The sequence below is a fragment of the Alligator sinensis genome, unplaced genomic scaffold, assembly GCF_000455745.1.
Source record: "Alligator sinensis unplaced genomic scaffold, ASM45574v1 scaffold116_1, whole genome shotgun sequence".
Lineage (NCBI taxonomy): Eukaryota > Metazoa > Chordata > Crocodylia > Alligatoridae > Alligator > Alligator sinensis.
The window spans coordinates 61,787-73,948 of NW_005841908.1; positions in this window are offsets into that span (position 1 = coordinate 61,787).

Consider the following 12,162-nt stretch of genomic DNA (forward strand, 5'->3'; position numbering starts at 1 on the left):
AGGCTTAGTTAGAGATAAGATTTCTAAAGAGATTAAAACAAGGTCTGGAAGACTAAGTGGGTATCCACAGAGACTTGACATTTAACCATCTATTTATACTTTTAGGTGTATATGTTGGTCAGCACTGTAAATAGTTTTTAGGGTTATATTTTGTTGTTAATCATTTATAGTAAGTTGTAATCTTACTTTGTTTGTTATAAAGAAAAGGATATGTGGAATGATGATAGAGCCCTAGTCCTTCAAATGTACTGGAGAGAACCAGAGGACCATTAGGGGGATAGTAATAAAGACTGAACAGCCCTGGAGGGACAAGTTACAACACACAAGGTGGCTGCATGTATGTCTGTTTCATTCAAACCACGAACTGCCCACACTGCCGTGGAGGAGGCCAGGGAGAAGTGGCAGCAGTGTGAACTCACTTAGGAGATACCTGGTCCTGGAGTAGTTCCCCTCCAGCTGGAAGCTATGCCCATGCCATAGTTAGGCAGCAGGAGGCTAGAGGAAAGTGGTGGCAGAACAGGTGCAGCTCCCAGCTGCCTGGCCCATCATGGGCATAGACAAAGCACCCCATTCCTGACATATCATCGAAACCATGTGTCCTCTATTGAACCAGAGCTGGGAAGGAGGTGAAAAGCAGCAGCAATATGAGTTCCAGGGCTGTCCCTAGGGCAGGGCAAATTGGGGCAACTGCCCCCAGCGCCGCGCTTTGGGGGGCCCCGCGGAGCCAGGTGGAGCAGCATGGCACGGTGACTGTGCTGTCGTCGGCTTCACATTTGGCCGCTCGGCACCCCCAGCCAAATGACGCCCGGCCACTCACCCCCTCCCACCACCACTGAATCTGCTGCCAGCTTCCTTGCATCTGGGGTCAGGGCCCCGCACAAACTGATTTGCCCTGGTCCCCACACCCTGCTCGGGTCACCTCTGGTGAGTACAACTGCCTAGTCTTGGCACGGCTCCTTGCTGCCCAGCCCCAGCATGGCCACAGGGAAAGTCCTCCAGCTCTGCACACCAGATTTACTGGCCCCACAGCTAAATCTGTCCTGGAAGCCATATATTTTTTCTCCCCCTCCTATACGGCAACTTATTGAAAAACTGCTATCATGTTTTTCCTTAATCTCATTTTCTACAATTACCACATAACTAGATCACTCAACCTTTCCTCATATGGCTATCATTCCAACTCAATTATCACTTCCATTACTAGCTTCTGGATCTGCTCCAGTTTCTCTATATCTGAAATTGCAGGGTGTATACACACCTACTAATTTTCTGATAGTTAAGATGACTTAATTTTTTTAAAGTCAACTTAACTGTAAGAGTATACACATGCATATGCAGCAGTCAGCTTAAATGAGATGCAAGATAATACATCTCAAAGATGTATTATCTTGAGCGGCATTACTTAAGTCAAGATGGCTGCCACCATGTCATAGAATCATAGAAAATGAGGGTTGGAATGGACCACAGGAGGTAATCTAGTCCATCCCTTGCTCAGAGCAGAACTACCCCCAACTAGATCATTCCAGTCAGGGTTTTATTGAGCCAAGCCTTAAAAACCTCCAAGGATGGAGATTCCACCAGCTCTCTAGGTAACCTGTTTCAGTGCTTCACCACTCTCCTAGTGAGAAAGTCTTTCCTAATATCTAATCTAAACTTCTCTTACTGAAACTGGAGACCATTGCTCCTTGTTCCATCATCTGCCTCCACTGTGAACAGTCTAGCTCCATCCTCTTTGGAACCACCCTTCAGGTAGCTGAAGGTTGCTATCAAATCCCCCTTCAGTCTTCTCTTCTGCAGACTAAATAACCCAGTTCCCTCAGCCTCTCCTCAGAAGTCATGTGCCCCAGCTCCCTAACCAATTTTGTTGCCTTCTGCTGGACTCTGTCCAAATTGTCCACATTATTTCCATAGTGGAGGGCCCCAAAACTGGACATAGTACTCCAGATGTGGCCTCACCAGTGCAGAACAGAGGGGAATAATTACTTCCTTCGATCTGCTGGCAATGCTTCTACTAATGCAGCCTAGTATGCTGTTAGCCTTCTTGCCAACAAGGGCACACTGTTGACTCATATCCAGCTTATCGTCCACTGTAACCCCCCAGGTCCTTTTCTGCAGAGCTGCTGCTTAGCTAGTTGGTCTCAAGCCCATAGTGATGCATAAGATTTTTCCATCCTAAGTGCAGGACTGCACTTGTCCCTGTTGAACCTCATGAGATTTCTTTTGGCCCAATGCTTCAATTTGTTTAGGTCACTCTAAATCCTGTCCCTACCCTCCAGTGCATCTACTACATCCCCCAGTCAGGTGTCATCCGCAAACTTGCTTAGGATGCAGTCCATCACCTCTTCCAGATTAATGAAAATATCAAACAAAACCGGACCCACAATACTCCACTTGATACCAGCTGCCAACTATACCTCAAGCCATTGATACTACCTTTTGAGCCCTATTCACCTTACAGTCCATTCATCCAACCCATACTTCCTCAGCTTGGTTCCAAGAATGCTGTGAGAGATGGTATCAAAAACCTTGCTAAAGTCAAGGTTTAGCATGTCTATTGCTTTCCCCACATCAATAGAGTCAGCTATCTCATCACAGGAGGCAATCAGGTTGGTCAGGCATGACCTGCCCTTGGTGAATCCATACTGACGGTTCCTGATCTCTTTCTTCTCCTCCAACTGCTTAGAAATGGATTCCTTGAGGACCTGCTCCATAATTTTTCCAGGGACTGAAGGGAGGCTGACTGGTCTGTAGTTCCCTGCATCCTCCTTCTTCCCTTTTTTAAAGATGAGCACTATATTTGCTCTTTTTGTCTATGACCTCCACTGATCACCATGAGTTTTCAAAGATAATGTCCAGTGGCTCTGCAATCACATCGGCCAACTCCCTCAGCACCCTAAGATGCATTACATCCCACCCCATGAACTTGTACATGTCCAACTTTTCTAAATATCTCCTAACCTGTTCTTTCACCACTAAGGTCTCACCTTCTCTCCAAACTGTGCTGCCTGGTACAGTAGTCTGGGAGCTGAACTTGCTTGTGAAGAGCGAGGTAAAAAAGATATTGAGTACTTCAGCATTTTCCTTATCACCTGTCACTCGATTACCTCCCCTATTCAGTAAGGGACCCACACTTTCCCTGACTTTTCTCTTGATGCTACCATACTTGTAGAAACCCTTCTTATCTTTCATGTCCCTTGCTTGCTGCAACTTCAGTTGTACTTTGCCCTTCCTGATTTGATCCCTGCATGCTGGAGCAATATTCTTATACTCCTCCCAGCCATCTGTCCAAGTTTCCACTTCTTGTAAGCTCCCTTTTTTGTGTTTTACCTCATTGAAGAGCTCGCAGCTAAGCCAGCTGGTCTTCTACCATACTTACTAGTCTTCCTGTGCATTGTGGTGGTTCATTCCTGCACACTTAGTAAGGATTCTTTAAAATGCAACCAGCTATCCTGGACTCCTTTCACCTTCAGACTAGCTTTCCAAAGAACATTTCTCATTAGTTGCCTGAGGGAGTCAATGTCTGTTTTTTCTGAAGTCCAGGGTCCATACTCTAGTGCAGTGCTCTCCTTTCTTCCTTTTCTCAGGATCCTGAACTTGATCATCCTGTAGTCACTGCTGCCCAACTTGCCATCCACTTCTATATCCCCCACCAATTCTTCCCTGTGTGTAAGTAGTAGGTCAAGAAGCATGGCCCCTAGTTGGTCTCTCCAATATTTGCACCAGGACATTGTCTCCAATGCTCTCCAAAAACTTCCTGGATTTCCTGTGCACTAACGTATTGTCCTCTCAGCAGATGTCAGGATGATTGAAGTTCCCTATGGGTACTAAGACCTGTAATTTGGAAATTTCTACCAGTTGTCTGAAGAATGCCTCGTCTACCTCATCTTTTTGGTCTGGTGGTCTATAGCAGACACCCACCATGACATCACCCTTGTTACTCTCCCCTTTAACCTTAACCCAGAGACTTTCAGCAGGCCTATCTTCAGTTTCATACTGGAGCTCTGAGAAATCATACAGCACTTTTACATGCAGCACAACTCCTCCTCTTCTCCCCTACTTGTCCTTCCTGAACAGTTTGTACTCATCCATGACGGTGGGATAGCTCACATGACTGGCGCACTAAGTCTCTATCCCACCAATCACAACATAGTTCTTTGACTGTGAGAGGACTTCCAATTCATCCTGCTTGTTTCCCAGGCTCTATGCGTTCATGTACAGACACCTGAGGTAACTGGCTGATTGGAATACTTTCTCAGGAAGAATGAGAAGGCCTACCCTGTTGTCCCCTCTTCCCTGCACTTCTTTCCAGGTCTCTCACTTCCCCACTTACCTCAGGGCTTTGGTCTCCATCCCTCAGCAAACCTAATTTAAAGCCTTCCTCACTAGGTTAGCGAGCCTGTCTGCAAAGATGCTCTTCCCTCTCTTTGTCAGGTGGATCCCATCTCTTCCTAGCAATCCTTCTTTTTGGAATGCATTCCGTGGTTTAAGAAGTGTATGTGTGTACACTTAGACATGACTTAAGTCAACTTAGTTAAGTCACCTTATTTTAAGTTATGTATGTATGTATGTAAGTATGTCTGTATGCACCTGTAGGGCTCAAAACTGGACAAAGTGTTCCACATTAGACCTATCCAGAGCAGAGTGGTACTATCAACTCCTTGCAGCCTTTGCCTTAACAGAGCTTGGGAGATAGTGGTATCATGACCTCAGTGCATGGCTGGGGACTGCTGAGATGCTTCCCAGACTTACTCATGTAGTTTTGAAGCTCTGGGGTCTAGCCTTTAAATACTTTCAAGGCTTTAACTAATAACTGTACTAATTATTACTATCTGTAAGATGGAAAAAGCAATACCTACAATTTGTCTATATGCATCAGAAATATAATATAGTGTTGAAGAAATGCGTATAAATAAAAATAAAGTGCCCATTTTAATAACCAGGTCACTGTATCTATAGAAAGTGAACAGACGGTTCCTGTACAAATAATACTCAGAAGTTGCATATGACACTTGACTGCTTACAGAAGGGTGATATTGCCACTGAGTAAAGCCTAGCTCTTCAGGTAATACTGTTGGAACTTCTCATAGTTGAGGTGCAACTAAGTGCTAGCAAAGAGTTGCAGAGCCTGAATCTTTTCATTTCTTTCCACCATCAGTTGTATGAGATGTAACTTTAATAACATTTGCTTTTACATGGCAGTTCACTGTTTTGAACAGAGCCTAAATGAATGCTTAGACACTGAAGATCAATAAGGCTTCTATCCAGTTTGATAAACTACATCATTAAAAATAGTCCATCAGGTAGACGGCCCATTGTAATAGGTATATTTTCCAGATATATTTTCTAAGCAATTTCACTGCCATGCTTCAGATTTTGATACCTGATGCTGGTATCAAACTAAATAAAATAATACAACTTTATTTACTGGAAGGCTGTGTTAAAGTAAATAAAGAAATGCAATATGTGTACCACACCACTATGGTACTCAAACTTTTCTTGACCCCTGTAGGAATTTACAGACGTTGAATTTGCTAACAGACATCTTTTCTCTTCTGAAGGAAATAAAAAGAAAGTAAAATGTAGTACAATGACTACAGAATTCAAACAGAGCCTGTATCCAGTTCTACTGTAATCCATATTCAGTCAAAACTTCACTACGATGCACTGCATAGATGTTGACATTTAAATTCAGGCCAACATTTTCATATCTGGAAGGATAAATTCAGATCATTCAAGCTTTTAAATCCATTACATTTGCCACGTAAATGCAACTGATGTGATTCTCACGTGTTCATTGTCAATTTTTCTTGTACTCAATCTCAAGATTTTTCACCCAGACAGCAATGTTCACAGATTCACAGAAGTTTAGGGACATAGGGACCTTGTGAGATCATCAGGTCCAGCCCCCCTGCTTTGGGCAGGAATGGCTGCTAGGGTCAAATAACCCCAGCAAGATGTGCATCCAGTCTCCTTTTGAAGATAAAGATCCATCTGGCTAAAAGTTATGATATGGTGCAGCCAAGACTTATGATTTCTGGGGCATGAAAGCAAGAACAAGAGAGTAAGCAACAGGGAGAATGACTTTCTGGCCTAGTGACTGGGACATTCACACAGATTAATGGCTGTCCAGCACGACAGGAATTGCTCCGAGTCCTGGGAGGACCAGCAAATAACGGCTGGGCTCCTAGCAACAATTCTATGACTGCTGGTCATCTGCCCTGCTCCTGCCCAGGAATGGGACAGACAGGTACAGATCTGTGCTCTGCCATCTACCAGTTTGCAGTCAAGCTTGGAAAGTCCACCTTAGAGTCAAGGTCTTTTAATTAAAAATGATTATTGCTTAGTTTTTTCACAAATCATGCATCATTACAATAGTAAAAAGAAATTCCTTTGTTGTAGTAATTATGCACTGCTTGAGTCTTGGCTGTCCCCGTCCTGCTGTCCCTATCCTCCAGCTGCTGCGACCACTTGCCCCCTGCCTCCAACTGGTTGCCTAAAGGCTGCACAGTGCATATCACACTGCCTGCTGCAGTGGCAGGACACTCTGTGGACTCTTGTGGGCTAGGTGATGATGTGGCCTCCTGCACCCCTGCCATCCCAAAGGATTGGAGGCAAGTGTTGCCTGCATGCTTCATGAAAATGCAGGACAGCTGCTCATTGAATAGGGATGCTGCTTAATGCAAGTAACATAACAGTAGTGGGACACATTAGCAGGTAATCAGTACAATCTCCTTATTTCTTTAAAAATACTAAATTTAAATTGAGAGGTTCTCTTAAGGATAGGAATGATTCATTAACAATAAAAAGTAAGTATAAGTTTGACTTTCAATTGCACCATTTACATCTGGGTCAATGCCAATAAAATTAATTAAAATTATGAGTTTTTAGCACTTATGAAAAGTAGCCTACAGGCTTTGGTGCCTAAATAAGGATTCAAATGCCTATCATGAAGTAATCCATTTAGAAATTCTGTCTTCAATCTTTTTTTGTATCAACATCTTCATCTGCAAAATGGGGATAATTATATTTCCTTTCCTTACAAGTACCATGAGGCTTAACTTACAAATTTTTACCAAGGTTTATAGCCTCTTTATGAAGCAGTACATCTGGTAAGTGGTAAGGTTAATTATTCTGCTATGACAGCTATCACACACAATCAAATCCTCTTCTAGCAGGATAATTAGGCAATCTTAAAACCCTTTGATCTGGCTTACCTGACTTAACAAAATTGCATTACTACCACATGCTGGAAACTCAGGAGCCTCCCCTGAGATTATGGCATATCTAAAGAAAGTCTTCTCAAGTTCTAAAGGACTGAAGGAAAAATTCAAAATATATCAAGCCAAATTCCATCTTTCTGCTGTTATAATTCCATTGAACTCCATGGAGTTATATCAATAGAAAATTTCCCCAGCACCATTTCACTGCTCTTGTTATGACAAAGTCTTGTCATTAATTTCCCCACTGAATTCTACCATAAGGTTAAAAAGAGTTATTGAATTAGTAGCATGAAATATGAAAATAAAATGTTTTTATTACTATGTTGATTTTTAACCCCAGGAGTATGTTAGGAGTTTTTACATAAAAAGCTGTTATCCCAAGCTAACCTTCAAGGTCTGCGTTGCATATTCATTAGTTCACTGCCCAAAACAATGTAGCTCAAAATACAGGAAGCTAAGAAGATGGGAGAAAGGGTACCAAATGGATGATAAGATTTGGGTTTTGGAAAAGATGGAAGATTGAATACCCGCTCTTGCAGAGTCAACGTACAAAGAGTTTTCTGAAAGATTCAATTTACCATTCCCAATACTGCCTTTTAATGGTGTGATGCATAAAGTAGTATTGAACAGTGATTGCTGAGGACTAGATAAATACATTTCTTCCCATTTTCATAGTTGCTCTTTCACAAAATAGGGAGTTCAAGCTTTCACGTTACTAGTGGAGCTTTTGACTGTATGCTGTCAGGGTCTAAGATAGCCAGGCTTAGCATTCTGTGTCAAACTCTTGAAACAAGCATAGTCTTGTGCCTTCTGCACACAGGAGATGAGGGCCACAGCTTTCAATCAAGGCCAGTTTGTTTTTAATTGGACTCTGCTGCAGCGCCAAATGCTTTCTAAGTCACACCCTCTTTTTACCTGTTGCATCAAAGGCTTTCAATTTTTACTGTTTCCTAAAGTTCCCTGGCCATTATTTATATATGTCCAAAATCCTCAAAGTTTAAGAAGAGAAGCCTCACTAGAGGGAGGATAAACATCAGATATGCCATTATACGGTGTTTGAATTTCTTACTACATATTTTCATCATAAAACAGTTACGATTTCATGAACAATTTAGCAGTGCAGTGAATGAATGCTATTTGTAGGTTGCTAGTGTTTATAGGATATTATGATGGCTTAAGAAGTAATGAAAAAAAGACCCTTCTCAAAATTGGCTATTTATATTGGCTAGTTTCTCCTTCCCCACATCCTCTTAGGTTGTTTTTGTTGTATACTGCCTTCTCTTTTCCTTCCTCCTCTCTTGTTTTATTAATCTTGGTGTATTAATTAGTGGATTAATTTCAGCTGGATCCACTTCATAAGCAAGGTCAGTTCTGTCTGAACAGGTCACAGACCTGAATAACTTTGCTGTTTCTCTCTGTAGGAAATATAAGCAGTTTTCAAAGATGCTGATGTTTGTGCACTGAACTGAACAGCTGAACTTTTTCTTGCTGATAAACTCTGTTTTTCTCTTAACATGCTTGGCTAGTACAGAGGACTTAGGTCATGCTAATTCAAACCCTGATATCCTGAACAGCACAAGTCATCATTAATTAGTAGAAACAATAATTTGTGATTCCATAACAAAATTAATTGAACTTCTCCAGAGATGATTGAACATTTGTACTAGTATTTTGAAGAACAAACATCTCTAACCTACAATGTTTATTAGGAGCTCTCAAATTGAAAAAAACATGATTATTTTCATGACACTTAAGCACCCAAGGTCATGATCCTTAAAAAAGCAAACAAACCAAAACTTAGATGCCTAAACTGCAAAATTGGGCACCCAAGTTCAATCGAGTGATCCACAAACCTCCTAGTTTCCTGTTCAGACAGCTGAATCCTGAGGTACATACATTTTTGCTTGCAGTTACTTGGGTCCTTCACCTTCTATTACCGTGTCCAGAGGTACTTCCATCTTGGCAGAGCTGAGTACCCTGGCACATGTGTCATACCTAAGACCATTTGGGATTCAAAAAATGTGCCCAATTGCCTGAGAGGTCCAGTCCAGTAGGCATGCTCAAGGCACATCTAACACATGCTGTGCTATCAATACTGACAACATTTAGTTCAGATGCAGAATAATTACTACCCCCTTCCTTCAAAAACACAGTTGATGGTATCATCCACCTTTTATATAATAGTTTACTGGTTAGAACAGCTATGGGCAATCTTTTTGCAAAGGTGAATGCACTAGGACTGTGTGAATGTCCTAATCGCTAGGCCAGAACATCATTCTCCCTGTTGCTTACTCTCTTGTTCTTGCTGTCATGCCCCAAAAATCATAAGTCTTGACTGCACCATACCATAACTTTTACGGAAGGTGTGGAGGGTGTCTTCATCCAAGCTTAGACTGATGCAGTCTAGATTTAGGCAGTCACACAGGAGACGGGAGTTGTCTTTTTAATCCAAGTCTTCTACTTCCTGGGAAGTGCTCTGACCATTTTATGTAAAAGTGGAACAGTAGAAGCACTACCACTACCTCCTCCTCCACAAGTGGCAGCATTTTAAAAACAAAAGTAACACAGTCATTTGTACTCACAGGAAAAAGTTGGATGCCAAAAAGTGGCAGTGGTTTTCACATTGTGAATCCACCTCTCAAATTCGTATCAGACTCAGAGCTGCAAATGTTGCCTTAATCCAAGAGACAGGGGGGATTTCACACAAACCATTATCATCAGTATTTCCTATAGACTAACGTAAGTGCCCCCAAGCACACATTGGTGTCCTTGCTATGGGGAATCTCAACACTCTGGGCATACAACTTTCCTCACTGTATGTGGAACTGAAGTGTAAACCTTAGGTTTGTGAGCTCTACTACCACAACCAGGCACCAAAGATTTAAGCATGATGACAATCAGTGGTGCCAAACTTAATAAATCATTCTGTGTATCTGGACTTAACTTACTTTTGAAAATGACACTTGGAACCTATTCATCTGTTAAGTGTTGCAATACTGAGTGGGGCAATGCTTTAAAAATCTGGCTAAGATGACACAGGGAGTCTATGACAGCACACTGAGTTCAATCTAAATCTTCTGAGTCCAATGGAAGCACCTTACTGCTACCCTTTAATTACATGTTTCTTTACTACAGTCCAAACCACCCGTTATTTGGTAAATCGTAGTTTCATTCCACAGAAATCACTGTGTTAACTGCACACAGTCCCTCTCTTTATGCAGAGCATTGTCAGTCTGTATAACTCATTGTCACAGGAAGTCATAATGTGAATTTAATGTTTTAAAAGGGATGAGTATGAATCAGGGTAATCAAATATAACAATTCAGGATATGAGACTCCTAATGGAGGAATCAAGAAAGCATATTCCAACATCATTGGACAATTGACCATATGAATTATGGAAGTAATTTGTGTCTTTAGGTATCAAATACTGATGTTTATAAAATTTAATTCATCCACAGTCTTATATGGTCCATGAGTGTCTCACCTGCTTTCTCTTTTCTCTCCTCCCCACTCTTGTTCTTTCCTAGCCTGTTAGGAAAAATTGCTTAAGTAGTATATCATTTTGCTTGCTTGATTATTTGTATCTGTGCATGTGACTAAGCAGCTGTGTAGCATGTCTGTCTATGTTTGTGAAAAAATTACTAATAGAGGACAATGGAGAAACATTTAGTTCTGCATTTAGTTTTGAAAGCCTTTATATCTTTTAGTGGGTGCATCTACATGTATTATTAAGGCAACGTGATAAACTCTGGCGCAGTTTGCACCAGAGTTAGCTGCTCCTGGGTGCAGTCTCTACACATGCTCCTAGGTCAATAGCACTATGAGCCTGGGCAAAGCATCCCTGGGCTGGCAAGGGGCTTGTGCGGCAGGGGTGGTTCAGCCCAGGTCTCCAAGTGACATCAGGTGGCAGAAGGGCTCGCTGGGACATGAGGATGCTAAAGTGAAGGGGTAGGCAGCAAGCAAGTGAGCAGCTCCCACACTTTAGCACCCTCATGCCCCATGTGGTCCCTGTCACCATCTATACATGCATTTTGGTGAATTTAAGTACTCCGGTGCAAGATAATACTGCCAGTACTATCAAATGGCAGAGTTAATTAATTTACTGTACCCTAATACCAGTGCACATGTAGATGATGATGCCTTACTGAGGCGCTAATAAGTCAACTCCACAGTAAAGCACATGTATAGCTGCACCCAGTGGAAATGAACACCATAGTTTATGTGCCCAGTGTGTGAAAATTCTGACTCGCACTTTTAAAAGCCTTCTGCTACTAGGCAATGCTCCTTTCTCACAGGAGCAATGGCACACTGCAGTCATAAGAGGATAGAGCAAATTTCCTCTATTAACTTCATGAAGGACTATCAATATTAGAATAAGACCTTACATATCTATACCATTACAGAGAATGGAGCTCAGAAATATTTTTAGTGACCTCTTACTTAGCAGATAGTTGATGTAGCTAGAGACAGGATTCCAATTTGATGAAGCAAGAGTTTTATGGGAAATGCTGTGAGGCATAGGACACCTTTAGGTTTTATAGAGAAATTCCCATAGAAAACAAATAATAATCCCTAAAAATAATCAGGACAATAAATCACTATATTTCTAATGCAGAAGGATTCCTTCTTTCAAGCTGTATGCAAGGATAATGATTTCTCAAAGACCTAATATTGTACTGTGATAAATATTTTGTGAGCATTTGCAATTTTACATTAAAATCAGTGAGTTTATTTAAGAGATATATATCAGATTGTAAATGAAAGAAAAGGGAACAACATTTTTGATAAGTATTTTCTATCCCAAAATGTAGTCTGAAAATGAGGTTAATTTTAATCAACTGACACTAAATTTAATGCACTAGTTTAGCAACTGATGTGCAGTTTGTATATTTTGTAAATAGAAGACCTTGATCAAGAGACCTCATTGAAGTGTTGCCTC